The sequence below is a fragment of the Acomys minous genome (assembly GCF_964271855.1).
Source record: "Acomys minous genome assembly, chromosome: 16".
NCBI lineage: Eukaryota > Metazoa > Chordata > Mammalia > Rodentia > Muridae > Acomys > Acomys minous.
The window spans coordinates 84,705,342-84,727,614 of record NC_140498.1 but is presented as its reverse complement, the minus strand read 5'-3'; the positions used below and the strand labels follow the sequence as shown (position 1 = coordinate 84,727,614).

General features: G+C 51.8%; 1 protein-coding gene across 10 annotated transcripts in view; it reads right to left on the bottom strand.

The window, feature by feature from the left end:
• The window catches only part of PITPNM2 (phosphatidylinositol transfer protein membrane associated 2), a 131,232-nt gene that overhangs the window by 96,132 nt on the left and 12,827 nt on the right, over positions 1 to 22,273 (bottom strand). For 8 of the 10 annotated variants that reach the window (XM_084761999.1, XM_084762009.1, XM_084762008.1 and 5 more), the window contains exon 2: positions 3,272 to 3,373. The exons of 1 other annotated variant lie outside the window; for it this stretch is intronic. The gene's annotated coding sequence lies outside the window, so the exon portion shown is untranslated. Of the gene's footprint in view, positions 1 to 3,260; positions 3,374 to 22,273 lie in introns of all 10 variants that reach the window. One more of the 10 variants, XM_084762003.1, reaches the window with a different exon arrangement.

Here is a 22,273-nt window from a genome sequence, read left to right as displayed (position 1 = left end):
ATGGACTGGAGCCTATAAAACCATCAGCCAACCCAAACCTTTTCTCAAGATAGGTTGATTAGCTCAGTTATCTGTCACCTTAACAGAAGGCTGGCTACCACAAAGCATGCTTCAACAGGTGCTCATGAGCAGGAGACAGAAAAACAAAAACAAAAACAAAAACAAAACAAAACAAAAAGCCAGCCAGGTTGTGCTGCCTTGTTAGACATCAAACACATCTGCAGGAGGCAGCGCTCTGCCCAGGCGGCTAGGACCCGAGGAGAATGAAAAGGACTGTCCTCGGGGAGTGCATGCCAGGAGAGGGGAGGCCTGCAGGCAGAGAAAGTGAGCCCTGGGAGGCTTGTAGCCTAAGTCTGTGTACTGTATACTGCTGGATGTGAGTCAGAGTGGCCCATCAGACCACAAGATTACAGACAAGACAAGCCAGCAGGAGCAAAGTGCAGAGCTGGCCCCAGCATGGCCTGGCCATCAAATCTCACCCAGTTCTTCCACCAGCACTGCGGGGAAAGCAGGGAGCTGAGGACAAGCTTTTAGCCCTCAGGAACCTCAGGGTGGTGTCTTCACTCCGTGTCATTATGTCATTTAGCGCTTTCCGTTTTCTCTTCCCCTGTTATGGGATGGGATGTGGCACAGACCCAAGGGAATAAAGTGGCCAGCTCATCGATGAGTGCAGAGGCTCAGCTGCCCAGGTAACACAGCCATGGCCCTGGCTTCAGCTTAGGTTCAAGCAAGGTATGGGTCTGCGTCCATTACTGCTGCACTCTGAGGCCCTAGCCAGACCCTCTTCCTCTGGAGGAGACAGTGACCTTGCTGAGGCCGGTCAGGGAGACAATGGCAGGAAGTACCCCTCCCAGCCTGAGCTTACACCAGGATGTAGGAAGGAAGCCAAGAAGGCCTGTGCCGGGAGACCCTCCTTGCTGCACTCCAGCCTCAAGGATACCTAAGTGCAGCCAAGGCTAAGGCTCTCTCTAGTCAGAATGAGGCGTGTTCAACTTTCTGAGGGCAAGTGCTCTCCCCATCCAGGACCCTCTTTGGGGCAGACTCTGTGTAATGCCCTACCTCTGGGCCAGGCAAACGCAGAAGATGCCAGGCTGTTGAGAAACAAACCAGCTGTCCTGCCCAGCCCTCCAGCCCACCACCCTTTTGGAAGGGAGAAGCTTGGCGTTCCTTTGGAGCAAGAGGTTTCCCTAAAAATAAACTCTTTGCTGGGCCCTTTCCTTCCTTACCCTGGCAGAGGAAGACAGGGGGAGCACTCCTGTTCTCGGTCACCCCTGACAGGGCTGCTCCCCATCCAGAGACTTGCTATCTGCTCAGACTGCTGTGCCCACCATGTGACCACAAACTCCCCAGGCAGCTCAGAGGCCCACAGTGAGCAAACGTAATCGCCCCATTCAGGCCTGCTGTATTCCAGATCTGGGTTTGCGGGGCAGGCTGTAGGAGTAAGGGAGGTACAAAGCCTCACCCATTAAAAGGCCCTCAGACCGAGAGCACAAAGAAACACAAGTGTTCCAGAGCCTATGGTGACGATAATATTACCAGGACAATATCATACGGCCGTGTGTTGGGATAATATGAAAAGGTGGAATGCGGCAGCACGGGTTGGGGGCTTACAAGGAAGTCCTTGAAATGGGCTCAGGAGGGAAGTTGGCAGAGTGGGTAGAGGAGACTTCAGAACACCAGCACAGCACAGAACGCACCAGGATGCAAACTGCTCACATGGGGGCCTTTGCCCCTTTTGTTCACCGCTTCATCCCTGGCACATGGAGGAGTAGCCCCACCCCTTCTGCGTTTACAGGCTGGCCCAGCACGCACAATAGACCTAACGTACACCAAGTACTTGATAAATGCTCGCAGGATATATACGAGTGGTGCAGGGAAATCACTGAGGACCCTGGGTAAGGCGGGCTGTGAGGCCATCACCTCTGCAAACTCACTGACAGCAGCTGCTAAGCAGGAAACAGCCCCTTCCTGTGAGAAAGGAAACAGGAAGTAGAGGCCCCAAGCCAAAGCAGGGGAGGGTCCCTCTGAGCACCAAGAGATGACATCAACATTCAGGTCCAGGGAGGCAAGGTTTTCTGAGGGCCCTGCCTCACGTTGGAGGCCACCTCTACTAGCTCGTGGTCAGCTATAGGGCTCAGCCCTGACCACAGAAGCCATGCGTTGGGGCTGAGTGCGCTGATGTCACTGTTCCCATAGCCCTTCCTGTGCAGAGACACCTTGGAAAGCGAAGTAAAACAAAACCAAACCAAACACAAAACACAAAACATAGCACACTCTCGCCTTAGCACTTGGAGGCCTTTTCTTGGCAAGTGAAGGAGACAAGCAATTAGAGAAAAGAACAGCCCTTGGTGCCAGCCCGCAAGCAGAAGCAAGAGGCTGGGCCCTGGGAGTTTCCCAGGGAGGAAGGGGCCCAGAGGAAAAGAATCAAGAGCAAGTCAGGGCTGGACCCAAAGGCCCAGGCATCAAGTTAGGAAAGCTGGGCTGTGGGCTCCGGGTCAGGAGTTGGAACAGATCTCAAGCCTGCTGCTGGCCAGTCACGCGAATGAGTGTAACAGCTGAGGCTTCAGCTCCCTCAGGTGAGGTGACATGACGTCCAGCGGCCTCAGCAGAGGTTGGGGCCGGTTAGCCTTCCTCCCCCTCCCAGCTTTCTTCCCTAGAAGGAATGTGCAGCCGCTGCAATCCCAAAGTTCAAGCCTTCTGATCAGTGTCCAACAAGTAGAGTCCGTGGGAAGTTAGGGACAAGGGAGTCACCTCACCACCTGACCAATCCACTAGAGGCCAGAGGAGACACTGAGGGGGCTCAGAGGGACAAAGCCTGAGAGAACAATGGGGAGGCCAGTTTCTGGGTCACTGACGCAGCTTGTGGACAACAGGGTGAGCAAGCAGCCCAGTCTTGGCTCTCCACAGAGGCCATGGGGTCATTGGGGTCCCAGACTCCCCAGGCAGGAAGAAGCCACCTTCAAGTCAAAACTCCTTCCTATCCGGTCCCATGTCCGTCCCCTGGGGCGGAGGGCCCAGACTGAGCCTTGAGAACAAATAACGAAGAACTCGCACGGTGTGCTCTGCGCGTCAGGGAGCAACCGCTGCTACCAGAGACAGAGCACCTTTCCAATTGGTGAAGATAGTTTCACTTAATCAATAGATCGCTGTCTACCACAGCAATCAGAAAGGCTTTTTAAGGGGAGAAAGAAACGGCAAAAGCTCCATAGCCCACCCACAAGCTTTACAGGCTGGGCGGGGAAGGCGGGGCCTCTGCACACCCGGTCTTTACCTGTGGATCTGAGCAGCTCTGTTGATGTCTCCACCACAAGAGGAAGAATTCTCGGTGTGGTCGCAGAAGGGAGTCAGGGACCAGGACACATGTGCCAGCATCCTGCAGGGAGAAACCCAAAGGTAGAGGAGGTGAGCTGCGGGAGCTCCTCATCACTATGCCAATCAACAGGGAAAAGGCAGAGCCAGCCTCAGCCTGGGCAATATCAGACCCAAAGCCTTAGGGGAGCAGGAAGGCCAAAGTAGTGTGTGTGCCAGGGAGGTATCCATTTCACAAAGCCTGAGGGATGCCTTCAGGGACGCTATACCTCCACACTGGCCAGCTTAGAAGGGTACACGGGAGTGGGGCTGATAACCCCACACAGCTGCTTATAAATAACAGGACTATTGGCTTCCAGCCTAAGGGCTTCACTCAGGACCCTGTTAGGATTAGAGGACGGCAGGTCTTGGAGTGGGGGTGGGGTAGGAACATCTGGAAAACTAGGCAAAGCAGGAAGGAGCCGGAGAACTTGGCTGGACACTGGGTTGGAAGATGCAGGCCGCCTCCAGCCTTGCCAGGAAGCCTCCTGCTCTCTTCATCCAGACATGGTAGGAGCAGATGCCCACTTCTGCTGAGGACCCACAGGCCAGAGCTGAGCTCACAAAACAAGATAAAAATGATAGAGAATTGGGTCAGCTGATGGTGGAGTACGCCTTTAATCCCAGCACTCTGGAAACAGAGGCAGGAGGATCTCTGTGAGTTCAAGGCCAGCCTAGTCTACAGAGCAAGCTCCAGAACAGCCAAAGCTACACAGAGAAACCCTGTCCTGAAAAACCAACCAATTGAACAACAAATAAATAAGAAAGAAAAAGAACTGAACTTTCCGGGATTCCCAGTTGCAACTGGCCTCACAGACAACAGGATATCTACAGGTACCAAAGAAGCTGTTGCTCAACCTGGGGCTGCCACAGGAACTGAGACATGCCCAGGTCCGCATCACAGTCAGCCACACCGAGGAGCCCACTCCACCGTGCCTGTACCTACACCTTGGGAGCAGGCAGCTCTCTAGGAGGCCCTCCAATGACCTCCCCCGCAGGTCCCTAGCAGGCTACAGACACTGGAATATTCTAGGAACCAATGACCAAGTCCAGGACAGTCCTAGTTCAAAGACTGAGGCCAGGCACCAGGACTAGTAAGGCAGGCACCAGTCCTGGGTGCAAAGGCGAGCAGTCTTGACAGAGGTAAGTGTAGAACCCAAGGGGAGTTTAATGGTGGATCAGGGTGACAAAGTGGTCAACTGCCAGTGAGCAGCACAGCCAGCAAGAGCCAGAGGGGGGAAAAAAAGAGGGAATGGGGATGTGCAGAGAGCTAGTGATGCACAGTAGTGGGAGGTGTGGCTGCAGGGAACGGCGGCTCTTCACATGCCGCCCACACTACCCATCCTACACCCTAGGCTGTAGGTAAGGGAGCAAGCAACTTTTGGGGGCTGGCCTTCAGAGACACAGGCTCCTCGGCAGTCCTGCCTGTGACCCTTGGGTTCACGCACACATCCTCATACTTTCCTGACCCCTGAGCCAGCAGACATGCCAAATTCCCCATAGCCCAGTGCAGGCAGCTGCTCAGGCTGCCCAGTTCACCCTACATGCACCTGGTACCACAGCTCACCGAGCTCCACACAACCACACCATCCTGAGTCCTAGCTTTCCCCGCCACACTTCTCAAGAGCTATGAGGTCATCATTTAGTGTCCCCACATTTGAGGCAAGGGGAACTGTGGGGAATGCTGAGGGTTTTCCATGATAACACGCCTGCCAGTGGTGAGCCAGCTTTCTCAGTCAAGTCTCTCTATTTTGTACGTGACTAGCCTCCCCGTGGGTGAAAGAAAAGAGGGGTGCCGTGTGACCGAATCCACTGGAGATCTGAGATGCGTGTAGTACCAGGTTAAGTGGCAGGCTTCACAGACAGTCACCTATGGAACAGAGCTCAGGATAGGTACACAGAGTTAGAATGAAACAAAAACATGTCACTGGTCAACCCGAGCTCCCTTTAGAAACCTGAAACATACACAGGGAGAAGCTAAGCATCCATCCCTCTAGCTGACGTCTGCTGCATGGACCCCAGGTCTACACTCAAACACCATCCCTAGGAGCAAGAAGAAAACATATAGCGACCTAAAGTATTACACTCAAATCTCCTCCAGAATGCCCTTTGATATGGACAACTGCAGAGGAGAGAAAACGGAAAACCAAACCAATCCCGCCTGAGAGACAAGAATGGCAGGAGCTGGAGGAATTGCTTTTCCTCAGAAGTTTTCCGAGCCCTGATGCAGTCTCGGTCAGTAGAAGTGAACGGGTAAGTGAATCTGCCTCTCTATACGGTTTCCATCAACAGAACATCAGTTTCATCCTCACTAAATGAATGTCAAACAAACACTTAGAGAATACCGGTTTGATGACGTGCCAAGTAGCTCCCTTGCCCAGACGTCCTCATGCCTCAAGCTGGCCCCGGCTGGAAGCAACTACGAGTGGGTAGTGAGACTGAAGCCAGCACTGCTGTCTCCACCCCCCCCCACCCCCGTTGACATGGAGATTGAGGCAGGTGGCTGGCAGAATGGGTAGAGAGGACGGCACACACACGGCAGGTGGCTCCACACAAACTGCCCAGGGCCTTGGAATGCCATGGGGGAGCAGGGCCACTGACTCTTAAAAACTTACACATACCCTACGCTGTCACAAAGCTTGTCTTTTTTTTTTTTGTCATCGGTGTCTCCTGGTCTATTCACAGGGTTGTACAGCCATCGTGCTATCTTAATCTGCAGCATTTTTGTCACCCTTCAGAGGAACCCAGTACCCACGAGAGTCACTCTCATTCTCCCTCCCTCCCAGCCCCTGGGGACCGCTAATTTGCCTTCTGTCTGTGTAGATTTGCCTATTTTAGACATTTCACATCAGTGGAGCCATACAGTACGTGGCAGCCCTTGCACGGCTGGCTTCTTTTTCCAGGGTCATGTTTTCAGAGACCACAGCATGGGGCAGTATGCTATTCTTTTCTTTTCTTTTTTTTTTTAAATGTCTTAATTTTTAATGTAATTTCTTGCAGTGTCCGTGACTGCACCCAAAGCCTCACAAATGCCAGGCGGGCTCTCTGCCTCTGAACCATAGTCCCAGCTTATTCGTTCCATCTTATAGCTGAGCAACATTCCACTGAATGAAGAGAACACTTCATTGAAGTTTTGCTCCTCTGTGCAGCTGCCCTTTGACATCTGGATGGTGCTGGCAATTATGGAGAAGCTGCTGCGAACACGTGTGGACAGGTTTTGCGTGGACATGGTTCCAGTCTTTCTTTTCTTTTTTTTTTTTTTTTTTTTGGTTTTTCGAGACAGGGTTTCTCTGTGGAGCCTTGGCCGTCCTGGACTCACTTTGTAGACCAGGCTGGCCTCGAACTCACAGCGATCCGCCTGCCTCTGCCTCCCGAGTGCTGGAATTAAAGGCATGCGCCACCACGCCCGGCTGGTTCCAGTCTTTCTTAATCTTTAGGTAAAATATATAATTTAGTTTGCTTGTTGCTACACTGGGCATTAAATCTAGAGCCTCACGCATGGGAGGCAGGTGCTCACCATAGGCTCTATCCCCAGGCCTATGCCAGTCACTTCACTTACACCAAGGAATGAATACATCTCCATTTAGAAAGATATCAAGACTCAACAGATAAACTGGTTACTGGGTGATGTGAGTTCCTCTCTCGCCCCTGCAGAACCTCCTTCCTCCACCCAGAGGCCGCCTCTATACCACCCTGCTTTGCTGTAAACACAGTGCCTGGGAGGAACAGGGTGACGAAATCAGGCAGGGATAGTCAGTACACAGGGATGAGTTCCATGGGGGTGCACCTAGCCTAGAAACAGGGGACGGGGGTGAGGTGGGGTGGGAGGCGGGGAGGCCTGTAGACAGATGGGCTCCGAAGTCAGTCTCTACCACACCACATCCAGGCTCTGAGGCCTCAGATGAGCTGCTCTGACTCTCTGAGACTTGGCTTTCTTATCTGAGAAAATGGACACTAGCACAGACCTCACACATCCGCAGGAATGAGTCTGTGAGGGCAACCACTTAGCGCCTTGCTGGGTGTGTACTGCTGCTAGCTTCACTTCCTTGTAGACTTACGGACACACACTAGACCCTGATGTGACAGCCACTTCTGGGCAGAGGGCTCAGATAGTCAGGCAACTGAGCTATACACCAAGTTCCCTAGCTGTATGCCCTGTTCCTCACAGACCATCGCCGCTCTAATTTCCCCCACATTGAGACAGGGTCTCCCCTCTGTGACCCTGGCTAGCTTTGAACTCACTATGTAGATGAGGCTTAGCCACTAACTCACAGAGATCATCCTGCTTCTGCCTCCTGAGTGCCGGCGTGCCACGGCTCTCTGTGTTTTCCAGGCCTTCCACTGTGCACTGTGTTGTCCCTGCACCAGCCGAGACCAGGAAGCGCCTGCCTCTGGGACCCTTGTCTGGGCAGCTTGGCTGAGCATCTCACTGCTTGGCTCTCACAGCTCTGTCTTGGAGATGCACTCACCCACCACGCTGCTCAGGAGCCGAGCTGCTCTTTCTCAGGCCCAGTGTGCTGCAGACAGTGGGGACTCTCAAGACCTGAGTGGAGAGCCCTCAAACACAAGCGGAAACGTGAGTGGGGCCGTTGGGAAGCCATGAGGAGCTCTTCTCCCAACTGTTGGACAGTGTGTGCTGAGCATGGTATCGGGAGCCAGGAAGGCAGAGCCAGGAAAGAGGGACCCAGCACTGTTTCCTTGAGAGTGCAAGAGTGCATGGGGGGAAAATCCAGTACACACACACACACACACACACACACACACACACACACACACACGAATGCACAGCAAAAAAAAAAAAAAGAAAAGAAAAGAAAAGAAAAAAAAAGAGAAATTCTTAGCCTGCAGCAGTTGGTACCATTATGTAAAATCCCAAGCCCACAAAAATATCATTTGGATGATAAAAAGTTAAATTTAGCTAAGTACAGAGTGACTAATACTATGAGGGAGAGGCAGCACCCCCAGTTGCCTGGAGCTGATTCAGCTGGCTTTTAGAAACTTCTGACAAGTAACCGGGGCCTGGTGCAGCACAGAATAACAGATTATGTAATAGAGGCCCAGCCTTCAGCAACACAAAACAGTGCCAGTGGGAGACTGTGGCCTTCTCTAAGGGGAACCACTGTAAGGGGAACTGAGGGCTAGCCTGAGCTGATCCACCGGGACCCTCTTAGAGAGCCTACCCAGGGGAATCTGTGTGCTCCAGAGGCATCAGCCAGCAGCGCCAGCTCTTAAACGGGTCTGCGAAGACCTTTCCAGAGTGGTTATGACAGACTGCTATTTTGATGGCCCTCAAGGGCCCTCAAGAAGCCAGGACCTTGTGGTGTCCCCTTCTTTTGAATGGCCTTTGACCTGTTGTAACCAACAGTGTGGGTTGGAAGTGACACTGCGCAGGCTTTGAACCTCCGCCTTGGGAAGCAAGCTAAAAACTGCAGGCAGATATGCAAACAGGTGTGTGTCACCTAAATTCGTGGCAGCATTCGATCCAACAGCCAGAAGGTAGGAGGAGGCCGAGTATCCAAGGAAAGAGGTCCAGATAAGAAAATGTGGTCATCGGTGCAGTGAACATCCACTGTAGAAAGGAGGGGAGTTCAGATGCACCCACCCTGCAGTACCTGAAGATACTCTGCCAAGTGAGTTAAGTTGATCACAAGAGGGCAAACATCATCCATCGTATGAGACAGCCAGGTGGTCAGGCTGCTAGAGATGGAAAGTGGAATTGGGGGGTGGGGTAGAGGGTGAAAAAAGGGGACCAGGGAAACAGGGAGACAGACGTGACGAATGAGAGTCAGTTCCACATGAGACTGTTCCACGCGGGGAATGGGTACCTAACAATAAAGATATACTTTAATATCACTATGTTGCACACTTTAGAGTAGTTAGGTGCTCAGCTGCATGGTGTGTGTGTGTGTGTGTGTGTGTGTGTGTGTGTGTGTGTATTTACAATGGAAAAAATAAGAAAAGAAGGAGGGAGCAGAAGAGGCAGCTGTGGCCTGGATGCTTCCGAGTTTGTGGCCTGGGGGAAGCAGCAGCCAGTTCCCTGGAGGTCACTGACCTGGGAGAAGAGGCTTTGCCCAGGCATGGGAAACAGATGCTGGTGCTGCCAAGCCCTAGCACGGTCTCTCTGTCACAGGAGTTGGGCTGGCTCGGAAGTGGGGCTTCTAGCCCAAGTCAGGCTATTGTAGCTGACACCAGTGAGCAGAGATGTCGCCAGTCGCCAGGTCCTGCCCAAATTGATATGTTGAAAGCAAACACACGAGAGACTGAACACGAGCATTTGGGGCCACTGTTGGGCAGCAACAGACAACTGGGGTAGCTGAGGGGTTTTCAGAACCTTCTGTTCCTAATGGGAGACTAGGGAGGACCTTTTGTCCACTTCAGAACACGTGAGTCACTAAGAGGAGCCCGTGCTCCAGCGAGGCTTGGGAAGAGCCTGACTTTCCACGCTCGGCATCCCAGCGGGGTGGGTGGGTGCTGAGGTCCCGCAGCTGCACTGAGCTTCTCTAGGGACCCGGTGGAACAACCAGGCTAAGCTGTCCGCTGACTAGCTCCAGCTTTTCGTTGTCATGTGTTGCACTGTCCAGTGTGGGGACTTGAACATGGGCAGAGAGTGACACTGATGGGATTCCTTATTGTGGGGCTGAGACCAGAGTCCCCACTGGAGAGTCTCTGTCAGTCAGCTCTGCCTGAGCCTCAGGTTTTCCTCATCTCCTGAGTGTGAGTGCGACCTCCACTCAGCTCCAACATCCCACAGTGCTACAGCTCTGATGGAAGGAAGTGTGGGTGCCTGATCCAAACCGGAAGCCGACCCCAGGTGAGACCCTGGGATTAGAGCATGCTCAGTACGGCACACTCTCCCTTCCAACCCCAACTCACCATCCAGCTGACTGACAGACAGCTCCAGGGGAGAACTCCAATGGCGCCCCAGGGGATGGCAGAACAACATGAAAGAACCGCAGGTCCCTACTTCCCCGCACGGAAACCAGATCCAGTTAGATGAAAAGCAGGAGTGACAACAAAGCTAGGTGTGGGGACAAATGCCTCGAGTGCTGCTAGCATGGGAGAGGCTGAAGTAAGAGGATGGAGAATTTGAGGCCAGTCTAAGCCACATAGTCGGTTCTCTCCCTCTCTTTCTACACACACACACACACACACACACACACACACACACACACACACACACACACAGTCTTTACTGTGAAAAGCAACTAAGACTGGGAGGTTGACTGTTGCTAGTAAGCAGAGAGATCCGACATAGAACAAGTGGACACTTGGTAATCCTACTAAGAGCACATGCTAGGACCTTTGTTCACGACCTTCACTACCACCTGGTTCCAAAAACACTTACAGGATATGTTCTCTACAGGAGACGAAAACAGGGAAAGGAACGTCTATACCAAGATCCCGAGCTGAGGGCAATCTGCAATCAAGTGAACAAAGAGAAAAGCTTAGCTGTGTGCTTCCTGCTAAACAAAACAAGGATGGAGAGGAGTTGGGCCACAGGGCTCCAGCAGCCTGGAAAGCAGCGGCTCATAGAAGCAAAGCTCGTGTTGGTGAAGAGCTGAGGGGAACATGGTGCCTTTTAGGGCCTGGGTATCTGGGGAGGAATAAGTAGAGACCATGCTTGCCTAGAGCCACTAGGGTGACAGTGGTGGCTTCGCAGCCCTGCTGTGACCTGACTGGCTGTCAGGAGCTCCTCACAGTTACTCTTCATCCTTGCTGGTGTCAACAGGGCAGCACTGTGGTGATGACAGGAAATATTTACATACCACACCACCAATGGGTTGTTTGGGATATGTTAAGTACTGTCAAACACAGGGCCCTTCCATGAACACTGCTGGAGGCCAGAGCACAGAGACTGGAACGGCAGCCAACCATTCTCTCTGCCATGGAGAACCGGAGAGGCCATCTCCTCCTTGTGTCTCTGTGGCTCATGCCCATGGGCAGCCTCAGCCACTTGCAGCCTGGGAGCCCAGGAAGGGCTTCCACCCCTGATGCAACTGAACTCAGCAGCCAAGAGTCGAGCCCCAGCTGAGGGCCTCATCAGCCATCAAGTGTTCCAGATGCGGTTTGATGTGGCCAGGCAGCAGAATGACTGCAGCGATGGCTGGGAATTCTCAGAGCAGCACATCAGTCCAGCTGTCTATCCTGACAGCAGCTTCTGCCTGCACTGTCACTTTCCAACATGGCTCAGGCTTTACAACTGCGGCCGGTGGAGGATGGTAGCATCAGCCTCACCCAGTGGGGAATGCCTTTGCTCTGCCTATGCCCCTGCCAAGTTCTAACTCCAAACTGAACCTGTATACAGATTTTTCCCCCTCCTGGGTTGACGTCAACTTTTTGTTCTTTTTCTTCTTCTTTTTAAGTTTAGGGTGTTGGGTGGGTTGTTTTATTATTATTTTCTTAATTTTAGTAAAGGCAAAAGAGTTCTTTTCAGAGCCTGTTCTAAAGTAGCAATTTTCTTAATGAGGAGCACATGCTTGCCACCCACGTGAGGAGGCTGTGTCAGAGCTGATCACATTGCCCGGTCAATGTGGCAAGTCATGTTGCCTCCCTGACAGCTGGTGAGTCAAGGGGAGCTGCTCGGCTATGCGCTGCACGGCCAGCTGGGGTTTACTTCAGGCCCTGGCATGGGCTTCCCTGGGGCGTATTAGCAGGGGAAGCCTGGCCGTGCTTTTTCACATGTGAGCCCAAAGCAAAACTTGTTCTGCCAACAACTTCGTCTCTCTCTCTCTCTCTCTCTCTCTCTCTCTCTCTCTCACACACACACACACACACACACACACACACACACACACACACACACACACACTGAAGCAAGATGTGATGGTATCTCCCTGCAGTCCCAGCACTTGGGAGGCTGAGACAGAGCAAGAGGTCAAGGCCGGCCAAGGCTGCACAGTGAGACAGTGTCTCAAACAGAGCAAAACAAAAAAGCTAAAAGAAAATCACTATTTGAAGGGAACAGAGAATGATTTTCTCCGGGGACTGGTTCTGCCTGTCATCTCAAAAGAGCCAGAAGTAATAATGGTCTTAATGGAATATCATAAAACAAGCCCCAGGCATGGTGGCTCACACTTATATTCCCAGCACTCCAGAGGCTGAGGCAAGATCGCAAGTTCAAGGCCAGTCTGAGATAGTGAGTTCCAGGCCAGCCTGGAACAGAGCAATACCCTGTCTCAAAATATAAAGAAGCCAACACTCGGGACAGGAATGTTGTAAGGCCAGAAAACAAATGCGCTCTGGCCTGACAGCTCTGAGTCCCCACACTGTGTGGACTCGAATGGGACCAGCTTCCTGGGATCTGTTTTGGCCATAAAGTGGCCATATTGTTCTCTATTTCCTGGGTGTTAGGATGAGCTAACTCAAACCAGGGCCTCTCTGTGTCGAAAACACCCCATGGAAGGTCACTGGTCTTCCCTTTGCTTTTGGCTTTGCAGTGGGCGAGGTCCACACACCTCCCCTATGGGCGGAAGAGCATGACCAAAGTCAGAGGCCTTGGCCAGAGGTAGCAGAGCCCCATCCACGTCTGACACAATCCCTGACCGCCCATCGCAGCACTGCGGCTTGACGGCAGCGTCCCCTGAGAACAAGTACAGCATGGGGAAGGGCCTTCACTGACAGACCTAGCACCTCAGTGGGGTGGGCAGCTGTGAGGGGCCAACCTATCTCCAGGAAGCTTCTCCTTGCAGCTCGGCGCCCTGAGCCCAGCAGAAGAGAAAGCATCTGTGAGGTTCTAAGTAGACACCTGCTCTGCCACCTGCATGGAGAAGAGCTAGGCAAATGCTCTTTTTACAGATGTTGTCTGAGGCACTGGGAAAACGGGAAAACCGTGAGGAGGACCACGGCTAGGTCACCGAGAGCTTCAGTTGTCAGGAGCCATACCTACGAACAGTAGAACAGGTCTCCCTGTTAGGGTGCATGGGGGCCCAGCTGGCCCAGCCACTCAGCTTTTGGGGCACCTTCTTTGACTCTGGTATCACTGACTCCTCTACAGCTCAAAAGCAGACCCCAGGGAGTAAGCGATCCCCAGGGCTGGCCAAGCGGAGAGCACTCGGTGCCCTCTCTTTAGGATGATCTCTTCTCCTTCTTCCTGGCCCTTCGCACACAAGAGGAAGGCCCAGTGAGCTGTGACTCTCGTGCGCAGTTGCACAGATGGAGCGTTGCCGCGCTCACTGTCCTCAAGCGTACGGTGCAGTGGCACTAAGCTCACTCATCATGCTGCGCAAGCATTGCTGCGCCACCCTCCATCTCCAGCGTCTCATCCTCCAAACTGAACTCTGTCCTCATTAAACACACACACACACACACAAACCATCCACTCCCAGCCCCAACCACCCCTGGTAACTCTCGTGAACGGCAGCACTTTACAATGCCCTTATTTGGAAGATTCAACTTTACAGGAATGTGCAACCCCAAGCTTGTTCAAGGTCCTTCTAGGTACATATGGGCTCCTCTTAAATGTTTTCCTGAAAGAAAACTTTTTTCAGGTTAGAACACTGGGGACCCAGAGAGCTCCAGTTGTTTCCTAGATACCCTGTGACACACAAACAGACAGAGGAGGTGCAAGGCCTCCCCTTCTCTGCCTCTGATGAGGAAAGAAGTTTCCAGGCTAGTCTGAAGACAAGACCCCTGAACACAAGGCCCCCTCTGCTCTGAACACATAAGCCCAATGCACGGGGCAGCTTTTGCCTGCGGGCTGCAGCCTGCCTCCTGAGTAGACAAGCCCCTCAGCCAGGACTTGTCTCAGATTTTCATTTTACTTAAAACCTCTTTCTTCACCTAGGGTTTTGAGGTCTAAAACCAAACCCCTCATATTCACATGCCCTCTGTTGCAATGCAGGCTGACACTACTTTTATGGAAGCAATCCAGTCACAAAGGTCCCAAGCAGAAGGAGCCCCGCCCCGACCCCACCACCACCGACTTGGTCGTGCAGCCTCGGGAACCGTGCTCCACAGCTGACAGGGTGCCTGCATGAGAGCCGCGTAAGCCGGAACCCTCACTTCCCATCTTGTGGTACTGCCCTGAACTCCACCAACACTTGCTCCAGTAGGGCCCCTCTGCAGAGCACACAGCTGATCAGCTGAGGAATCTGGCAAGGCTAAGTGAAGCAATAGGAGGCTCCCCTGGCAACTTACACTTGGGTAACGCTCAACATGCAGTGCATGAGAGCAGGCAGCTGTTTCTGTCCTTTAAGGCAATACACATTGACATATGCAGAGAATATCCTGGGAAGAACACACATTGACACATAAACATACATATACAGACACACATACAACATGTAAACACAGTCAAACATGCAAGCACAGATATACACACATAAACATGCATACACACATCTATACATTCAGCAAGCACTCACAACTACACACACACACATAAACACACGCAAACACATGCTCATAAACATGAACACAAATACACACTTGTAAACACAGACACAGAAATACACATAAACATCTATACACATACGCACAAGCAAAGCTATTGTCCATCATTGTCTCTGAAGAGGAAAACTAAGACACTGAAGACAAGGGTGGTAAGAAGTCTGGCGTTTGCACATGGAGTCTTATCAAGTTGCTATCAAGTATAAAATGCGTTGTTTACCCAAGCAATTTTAGGGAAAACAACATCAGGCTTTCTCATTTTATTGTTTCTATAATGTATATGTTTTAGTTCCATAAATCACAGACATTATCAAATTTATATTTAGAGTCATATGCCACGCACAACTTTTTCAATGTTTTGCCATATGTTTTTTAAAAAATGAATGAGTGAGCAAACGATTAATGAATAGCAAAGAAAAAAAAACTGGAAAAAGCATATTCTTTGGATACTAGAAAACTCTCTAAATCTTACGTTGTCAGAGAAGGCAAGGTTACAAAACTAGGATGGATTCTGAGGCACGGGCCAAGATACAGGGCATTAAGGGTGACGCACGCCACTGACAGTGCAATTAATAGACTTTTACATTGTTTGTTTGTTTTTTAATAGTTATACCTATATTCCCAGAAGTTGGGAGGTGGAGGCAGGAGGACCAAAAGCTGAGGACCAGGCTGGACCACACAACAAGTCTGAGGCCAGCCTGAGCTTCAGGAAAGCCTGTCTCAACCCCCTGGCTCCCACCAAGGAAGGAGAAAGGCAAGGAAGGCGAGGTAATGGGAAGAGGGAGCACAAAATGCAAGGAAAATAGGGAGTGGTTCAACTATCTTTAAAATACATTTTCTGGAACATTATGAACCAATCCCGTGAACCTCCTCCAAGGATCCAAAAACAAAACAAACCCCACCAAACTGCCCTGTGAGTTGACTCAATTATGGGGCCTCACCCGGGATCGCTGAGTGCCTGGACAGGGACCTTCTGCATGTTCACCTCCACCTCCTGCCAAGCAGACGGTGGCAGCCCCTACCAGGCTGACCAGCCAGTCATCGAAAGGCCTTTGATAAAAGGCATGGCACAGGACTCAGTCCTATGACACTCATACTAGCCCCCTGAGGTGACACAGAAACCTCCTCTGACGAAAAAAGGTAGAAGTGAGGAATTGCAAGGCCAAAGGAGAGAGCTAGGGAGAAGGCAAGGCCATGGAGAAAGGAAGTGTGGAGTCTCAGTGGCTTTAGTCTGGGAGCTCATCACCATCCCATAGCTCCCTTCAGTCACATGATTCAGCCATCAGCTGAAATACCTCCAGTGGTCCCTACTACGTAAAAGATGGGCAAGACTCGCTTTTGAGAAAGATCAGGAAAATGGTTAAGAAATGTGATGGGCGGGCGGGCTGGCAAGGTGCTCTCGCACAGATGATGCCGTGGCAATAGCTGAGCTCTGCTCTCTGGACATTCTGAGACCCACTCTGGGATGGAGCGTGGTTAATCTTTCTCGGAATTCCATTCATCATCCTGAACTGACACAATAGACATCTGGCCTCTGTAATGGTGACTTAATGGTGCACAAATATGTTCTGGAACATTCTGGGAGATTCATCAGAACAACTCCATTGGGAGATCTGGAGCACTCTGCTGTACACTCAGCACATCTCTGTCCCTCTGTCTGCAAATCCTGGGTCCCAGTGATGCAGTTGCCTCAATGCCACTCTTATTAACTGGAAAATGGGGCCTCAACTCCTGACACCCAAGCAAACAGGTGTCAGAGGTCTCTTCCCCACCAACTTCGCCAACCAGTTTCCGCTGACACATTAGAACGGCGGCTGTTAACTTATCTTCTGACTGGACACCATATTGTCTGGCTACTGTTTATCTACATTACAAACCTAAGACAAGCGTATCCATTCAGAACACCAATTTTTAATTAATTTTAAAAATCTCTTTTCTATGTGTGCCTCTGTTCCAGACTACTCTATTGCTTGATCTAGATGTTTGTGGGACATTCCACGTCTCTAGCTGCACCCTGAGACCCTGCCTGTCTTGCGGCAATGCCCGGGAGCAGCCGCTCTTCAGGCCTGCCTTATAATCTGCATGAGAGTGTTTGGCTAGTTCCTAAGGGGGAGTGAGAACTGAGGGACGATGCTATCGTGCAGGAGGCTTGGCCTGCCCCTCAGTTTCTGTCTTTCAGAGTGAAAAACTTAAACTCCGTCAGTTGCTTTGCTGTCACCCAAATCATCTTCATGCTTTTGGTTCCTTTTTTTTTTTCCCTTCTTCTTCTTCATTTAGTGGGTCACCTAATATTTAGTCATCTTTTATGTTTATGAGGCTGTGACAAGTCCCGGGCAGAGCTCCTGCCTATGGGAGAGAAGAGCACAGGGAACCTCGGCAGGTGCACACGCGCACGCACACGCCTGCACCCCACGGGGACAGCCAGCTAGCCCCTGTGAGTCGATGCACCGTGCGCAGGGCACAGTGAGGACTCTACACACAAACAAAGCTAGCGACGGAGGGTTTCCTGCAGGAGGTGACGCAGAGAATTGGGCAAAGAGGAGAGAGTGACAGCCTCTGGGTTGGAGTCCAGTCTCACAGGCCCCCGAGGCACGCTTCTTGTCTACAATTTTCTCGGGTGGGAAACAGTGAAAATAATTACAAACCGAAAGGACTGTGGGCTGCAGGCAGCTCAGACTGGGGCCAGGAGCAGAAAGGAGAACACCCGAGAGCCATGACCCCCGTGTATGAGGGCGGCCGTCATGCTAGCCTCAGAGTGGTGGAAGAGGGAAAAGGGGGGAGCTCCTGAAAACACCCCACCTTACACCTGGGTCAGGAGAGATGTCCCTACTTAAGCATACATGAACAGCTGCGCAAGGATGACCACTCCTGCTCATTCGGCCTTCATCTAACAACCCAAGTCAAGCAGTGTCACTCCGAGCTCATGTCCTTCTCAGAAACGCTGCCTGGATATAGGGTCTTGGAAGATACAACTAGCTAAGGTGAGGTCACAGTGAGGTAGGGGCTGTCCTCATCAAGTGTGACTGTATTTAGTCCTTATACGAAAACAGACAGAGGGTTTGGTTTTATCCTAACGGCAGAACACAAGCCTAGCATGCACGAGGATCTTAGGTTTAACCCCTAACATTGCCAAAAAAATAAAACTAGCTTTTGAGCTGCAAAAGCTTGCAGGGATTTGCAAAAGAACTGATGACCCACGTGTGATCCTCAGGACAAGAATCCATTTCTATAAGTTGTTCTCTGACCTCCACAGCATTGCCATGGAATGCATACACAATAAATAAAGTTTAAAACAATTAATGAAGAATGTAATTAATTATTTATTTAATTTTTTTTTTGTAGACCAGGCTGTCCTGGAACTCAGAGATCTACCTGCCTCTGCCTCCCAAGTGCTGGGATTAAGGGCCTGCGAAACCTCAGCTAAAAGAATCCAATAAAAAAAAAAAAGCAATCCATGTACCAACAAAACACAATGTAGCCATGAGTCTGCAAGGCCCAGCCAGCAGTAGCAGCTAGAATGCCTGGACCAGATTCTCCCTGAAGCTTCAGGAAGGGCATAGCTCACACAGCATTTGGGCTTCTGGCTGTGTGAAATAAATTCTGGGTGTTGGAAGTCACCCAATTTCTGGCACTTCGTTCTGATGCCCTGAGATACTAACAAAAAGACACAAGCGAGATTGGGCTCTGTAGCTTGCCCTTTGGGGCTCTAAGAGACAGAGGAGTCTGGTTGCACATGGTGGGCCTTCCCCTGGCATGACCAATGCCGCCAGTCTTGTCTTCCCTGTACCTGAGGTCCCGATGAGCACTATGGTCACTCACAGCAAAATAGGTGGCCTGGCTAAGCCCAGCTGGGTGCTCTCACCCTTGCTCCTTTAAGCCTCAGGCCCAGCCAGAAGTGGGAGAACACAAAGGTTGTGAGAGAACACAAGACCCACTTGAGATCTACCTGGAGGTCTGCAGCAAAGACTCCCCAAAGTTGCGTACATCACCCACATCCACTGTCCCAGTCAGCGTCCTGTGACCCCCCTGGCGGTGCAATCTCCCACCCACCCTGCAGCTGGGGACCCAGGCAGGGACCGTGGGCAGCTGGCATCTGCTCTTTGAAAAGGTATTTATCTTTCCACTTGCTGAGAGCAAACGAGAGCCATAAAAGGACATGCCCAATGTCAGGTGCACAAGCGCTCCACAGAGACAGATGTTCACACGTGCATGAGGCTGTTAACTGCCGGGACTGCCCTTGCAGAATAACCTGGGGCCCTCGCTGTGCAGGAGGTCTCAGGCAGGCCACAGATGTGAACACCATCCCCTTGTGTCCATAAACAAAGTGAGGCATCAGCTAGCTAGCCCACGAGCACTGAAGGTTCTAAAATGATCTGGGCCAACCCCCTAAGCTTGAGATTTCTATTTGTTTTCTCTTGTTCTTTCAGCATCATTTCACGACTTTAAGTTTACAGTCCAGCAGCCTCTAGGGCAAGCACAAGGCTGTGCAGCCACTGCTGCTCTTCTAGAGCATTTCATTATTCCACTGAAACAGTTCCCAGCTTCCCCCGACAACGACCCAGGCTAACAGCACTGCATTTTTCACCTCTAGTCTGGGGGCTGAGGGTGAGCGGTGTCACGCGGTATTGACCTTGCGTGGTTATCTTCTTTCAGTCAGCAGAGCCCTTCAAGGCGCCGTCCCTGTGTAGTGCGTTAACGCCTCATTCTTTTTTATGGCTGAATGCTCCGCCGTACGCACGGACCATGTTCTGTTTATCTGGCGCTGCAGAGTCCAAGCTGTTCTACCTTTTGGCTATGATCTCCGGTCCTGCTGTGGACGCTGGAGAGAAGTGGCGGCAGCCTCTGCTTCCACTTCTCTCCAGGGTGGCCCACGCGGTGGACCCACCGGTCACGTGGCCATTGTGCTCCACAGCTGCTGCTGCAGTTCACATCCCACCACCTCCTCCACATCCTCTCCAACACTTGCTTTACTTTATTTTTAAAGGCTTAAGGTCACAGGCAAGCCCGAGATTCTGAACAGATACAACCGACAGGATGTGGCGCCATGGCCCACAGTGGCCAGGCACCCACTGTCGACCGGCAACCACCCAGCACAGAACTGTGGGTGTAGTCAGGAGAGTTTCAGGCTCCTGCTTGAGGGCTCGCTGGCTGTGTGACTCTGGACAAACACTTTAACCTCTCTGAGCTTTGGCTACTCCCACTGTGGAAAAGCAGCTCATGTGGAAGTGTCACAGCCCCTGGCTCTAGAGTCTTATCATATAGTCTGCGGGATGACACATAAGAGGGAGGACGGCGCTGCTTCCTCATCCTTGCCCTATCTTTTACCATAAGCATGAAAAGGGCTAGAATATTTTCTCTTCCACCTCCTCTTCCCTGCCCTCAAATGGAGAAGACAAAAGAAAAGAAAAAGAAAAACAAGTAGTGGGGGAAATCTAAATGTTCTCCAGAGGGCAACCTTAGCAGCACACATGCACACGTGCGCGCGCGCGCACACACACACACACACACACACACACACACACACACACACACACACGCAGCCATATGACACTCATCCCCGCCCCAACCATAAACTCAGTGTCCCCAATCATGTCATCAGATCCAAGCAAGTAGGGCATGGATCCTTATTGTGAAACACGAAGGTCTAAAGAGGTAAAGCAACCCCCCAAATTACATAGCACCCCCCAAATGGGGTCCCCACTCTTCTAGACCAGTCTAGCCAATACAAGAGATGGCTGTGGGCACTGTCCACACCTAGGGCCACACCCCAGAGACAGGCCTGCTGCCATTACACTATTACTCTATCCCTGTCTCTGTGGTGTGAGAGTGCTTTCCCTCTAGCGAGAGCTACAGAGAGAGGGGGAGGGGGAGAGGGAGAGGGACAGAGGGAGAGGGAGAGAGGGAGGGAGAGAGGGAGGGAGGGAGTGTGTGTTCATGCTGACCAAGGTCCTGACTGAGAAGTTTCAGGAAGGAAGTAGGGCCCCTGTCCTCACTGCTAGTGGAGGCATGCATCCTTATGGGCCACAAGCTGGCATCTCCATAGTGACGAGTGACACAGGCAGTGGGGCTAAAAATAGAACCTCTACCTGACGAAAGCCCTGTCTGTCCAGTTCCAGTGGCGTGGGACGGACCAAGGTCTCAACAAGAGAGGCCCTCGGGCCATCAGAAGGGTGACAGCACACCCACCTCATCCAGGAGAGCAGCTCAGCCTTGGACGGTCCTGAGCAAATGGGCTGTGTGGGTGGCCCGGCAGGCCTGTGGTCACCAGCATTCTTGCTCTAGTGCTTGCAAACTCCCCTCCGCAGCAGGCCCAGCCCAGCGACGGAGCTCCTCTCAGCCTGGACAATGAGAAGCACTCTCTCCCGGCTGCGCTCTGTGTCAGGCTTCCGACCCAACATAGTTCAATGCTCAGACCAGCTCCCACAAAGGAAGCCCAGCAGGCTACTTTGTAGGTAACCCCAGACCTGCTCAACCCCAACATGGGTACACAAGATGGTAAGCTGTCCAAAGCAGTAGGTCAGTGCAGAGCTGCCGGGTGGCCGGCATCCGAGACCAGGAGCCAGGGACCTTAAGGACACTGCCTTCCCCTTGGCCTCAGCATTCTCTTCTCTACAACAGGCTGACCAAAGGCAACTGTGTAGTAAAGTGAGTACACAGCATGGAGCAAATGGTGCAAAAAGCACACAGTGCCGTGCGAGGGGGTGTGCTGTGATAGTGGGCTAGCCTGGAGACTTCTGTGAACAGACATTTCCACCTGCAGCAGCTGGACACTGCCACATCTGCTAGAACCTCACACACAGACAGCAAGCTTAGCCTGGTCCAGAAGAGCCCAAGGGTGAAACAGAGATGCCTGGGACAGAACCTTTGCCAGTGGCAGGAGCACAGCAGCAAGCCAACAGCTTTGGCTGTCACTAAAATACAAAAACGGCGGCTATAAAGCTCAGTGCGACGACCCTTGCCCAGCATCATGCATCCTTTTCCATCCTCCACACTGAGGGGGATGGAAAGTTGGCTTTGTTTTTGTTTTGTTTTGTTTTTTAAATGTCCATAACCAGGAAATGCCACTTTTCATTTATGTATTCTAAAGTGACTTGATTATTTAAAGCCATTTTACTTTTCAGTTACTTAGCTTTAATTTTATGTATATGGGTGGTCTGCCTAAATGTATGTCTGTTCCCTGTGTACGTGCCCAGAGGCTAGAAGAAGGCATCAAACCCTCTGAGACCAGAGTTACAGATGGTTATAAGCCACCGTGGGGACGCTGGGAGTCGAACCTGGGTCCTCTGGAAGAGCAACCAGTGCTCTTAATTGCTGAGCCATCTCCCCAGCCCTACTTAAAGCCTTTATTAAAGTGACTGAGAAACATTCTTGGAGTGAGACTACTTCACATGGGCTCTGTCCCCTCAGATTTTCACACGTGCAATATGTCACAGACTTCAGGTTCCATGTCACTGAAGTTTTCTGCCTGTTGTGAACACCTCCCGGTTACCCCCCCCTCCCCCCCCCCCCCCCCCCGACTCCATCCCCACACGACACC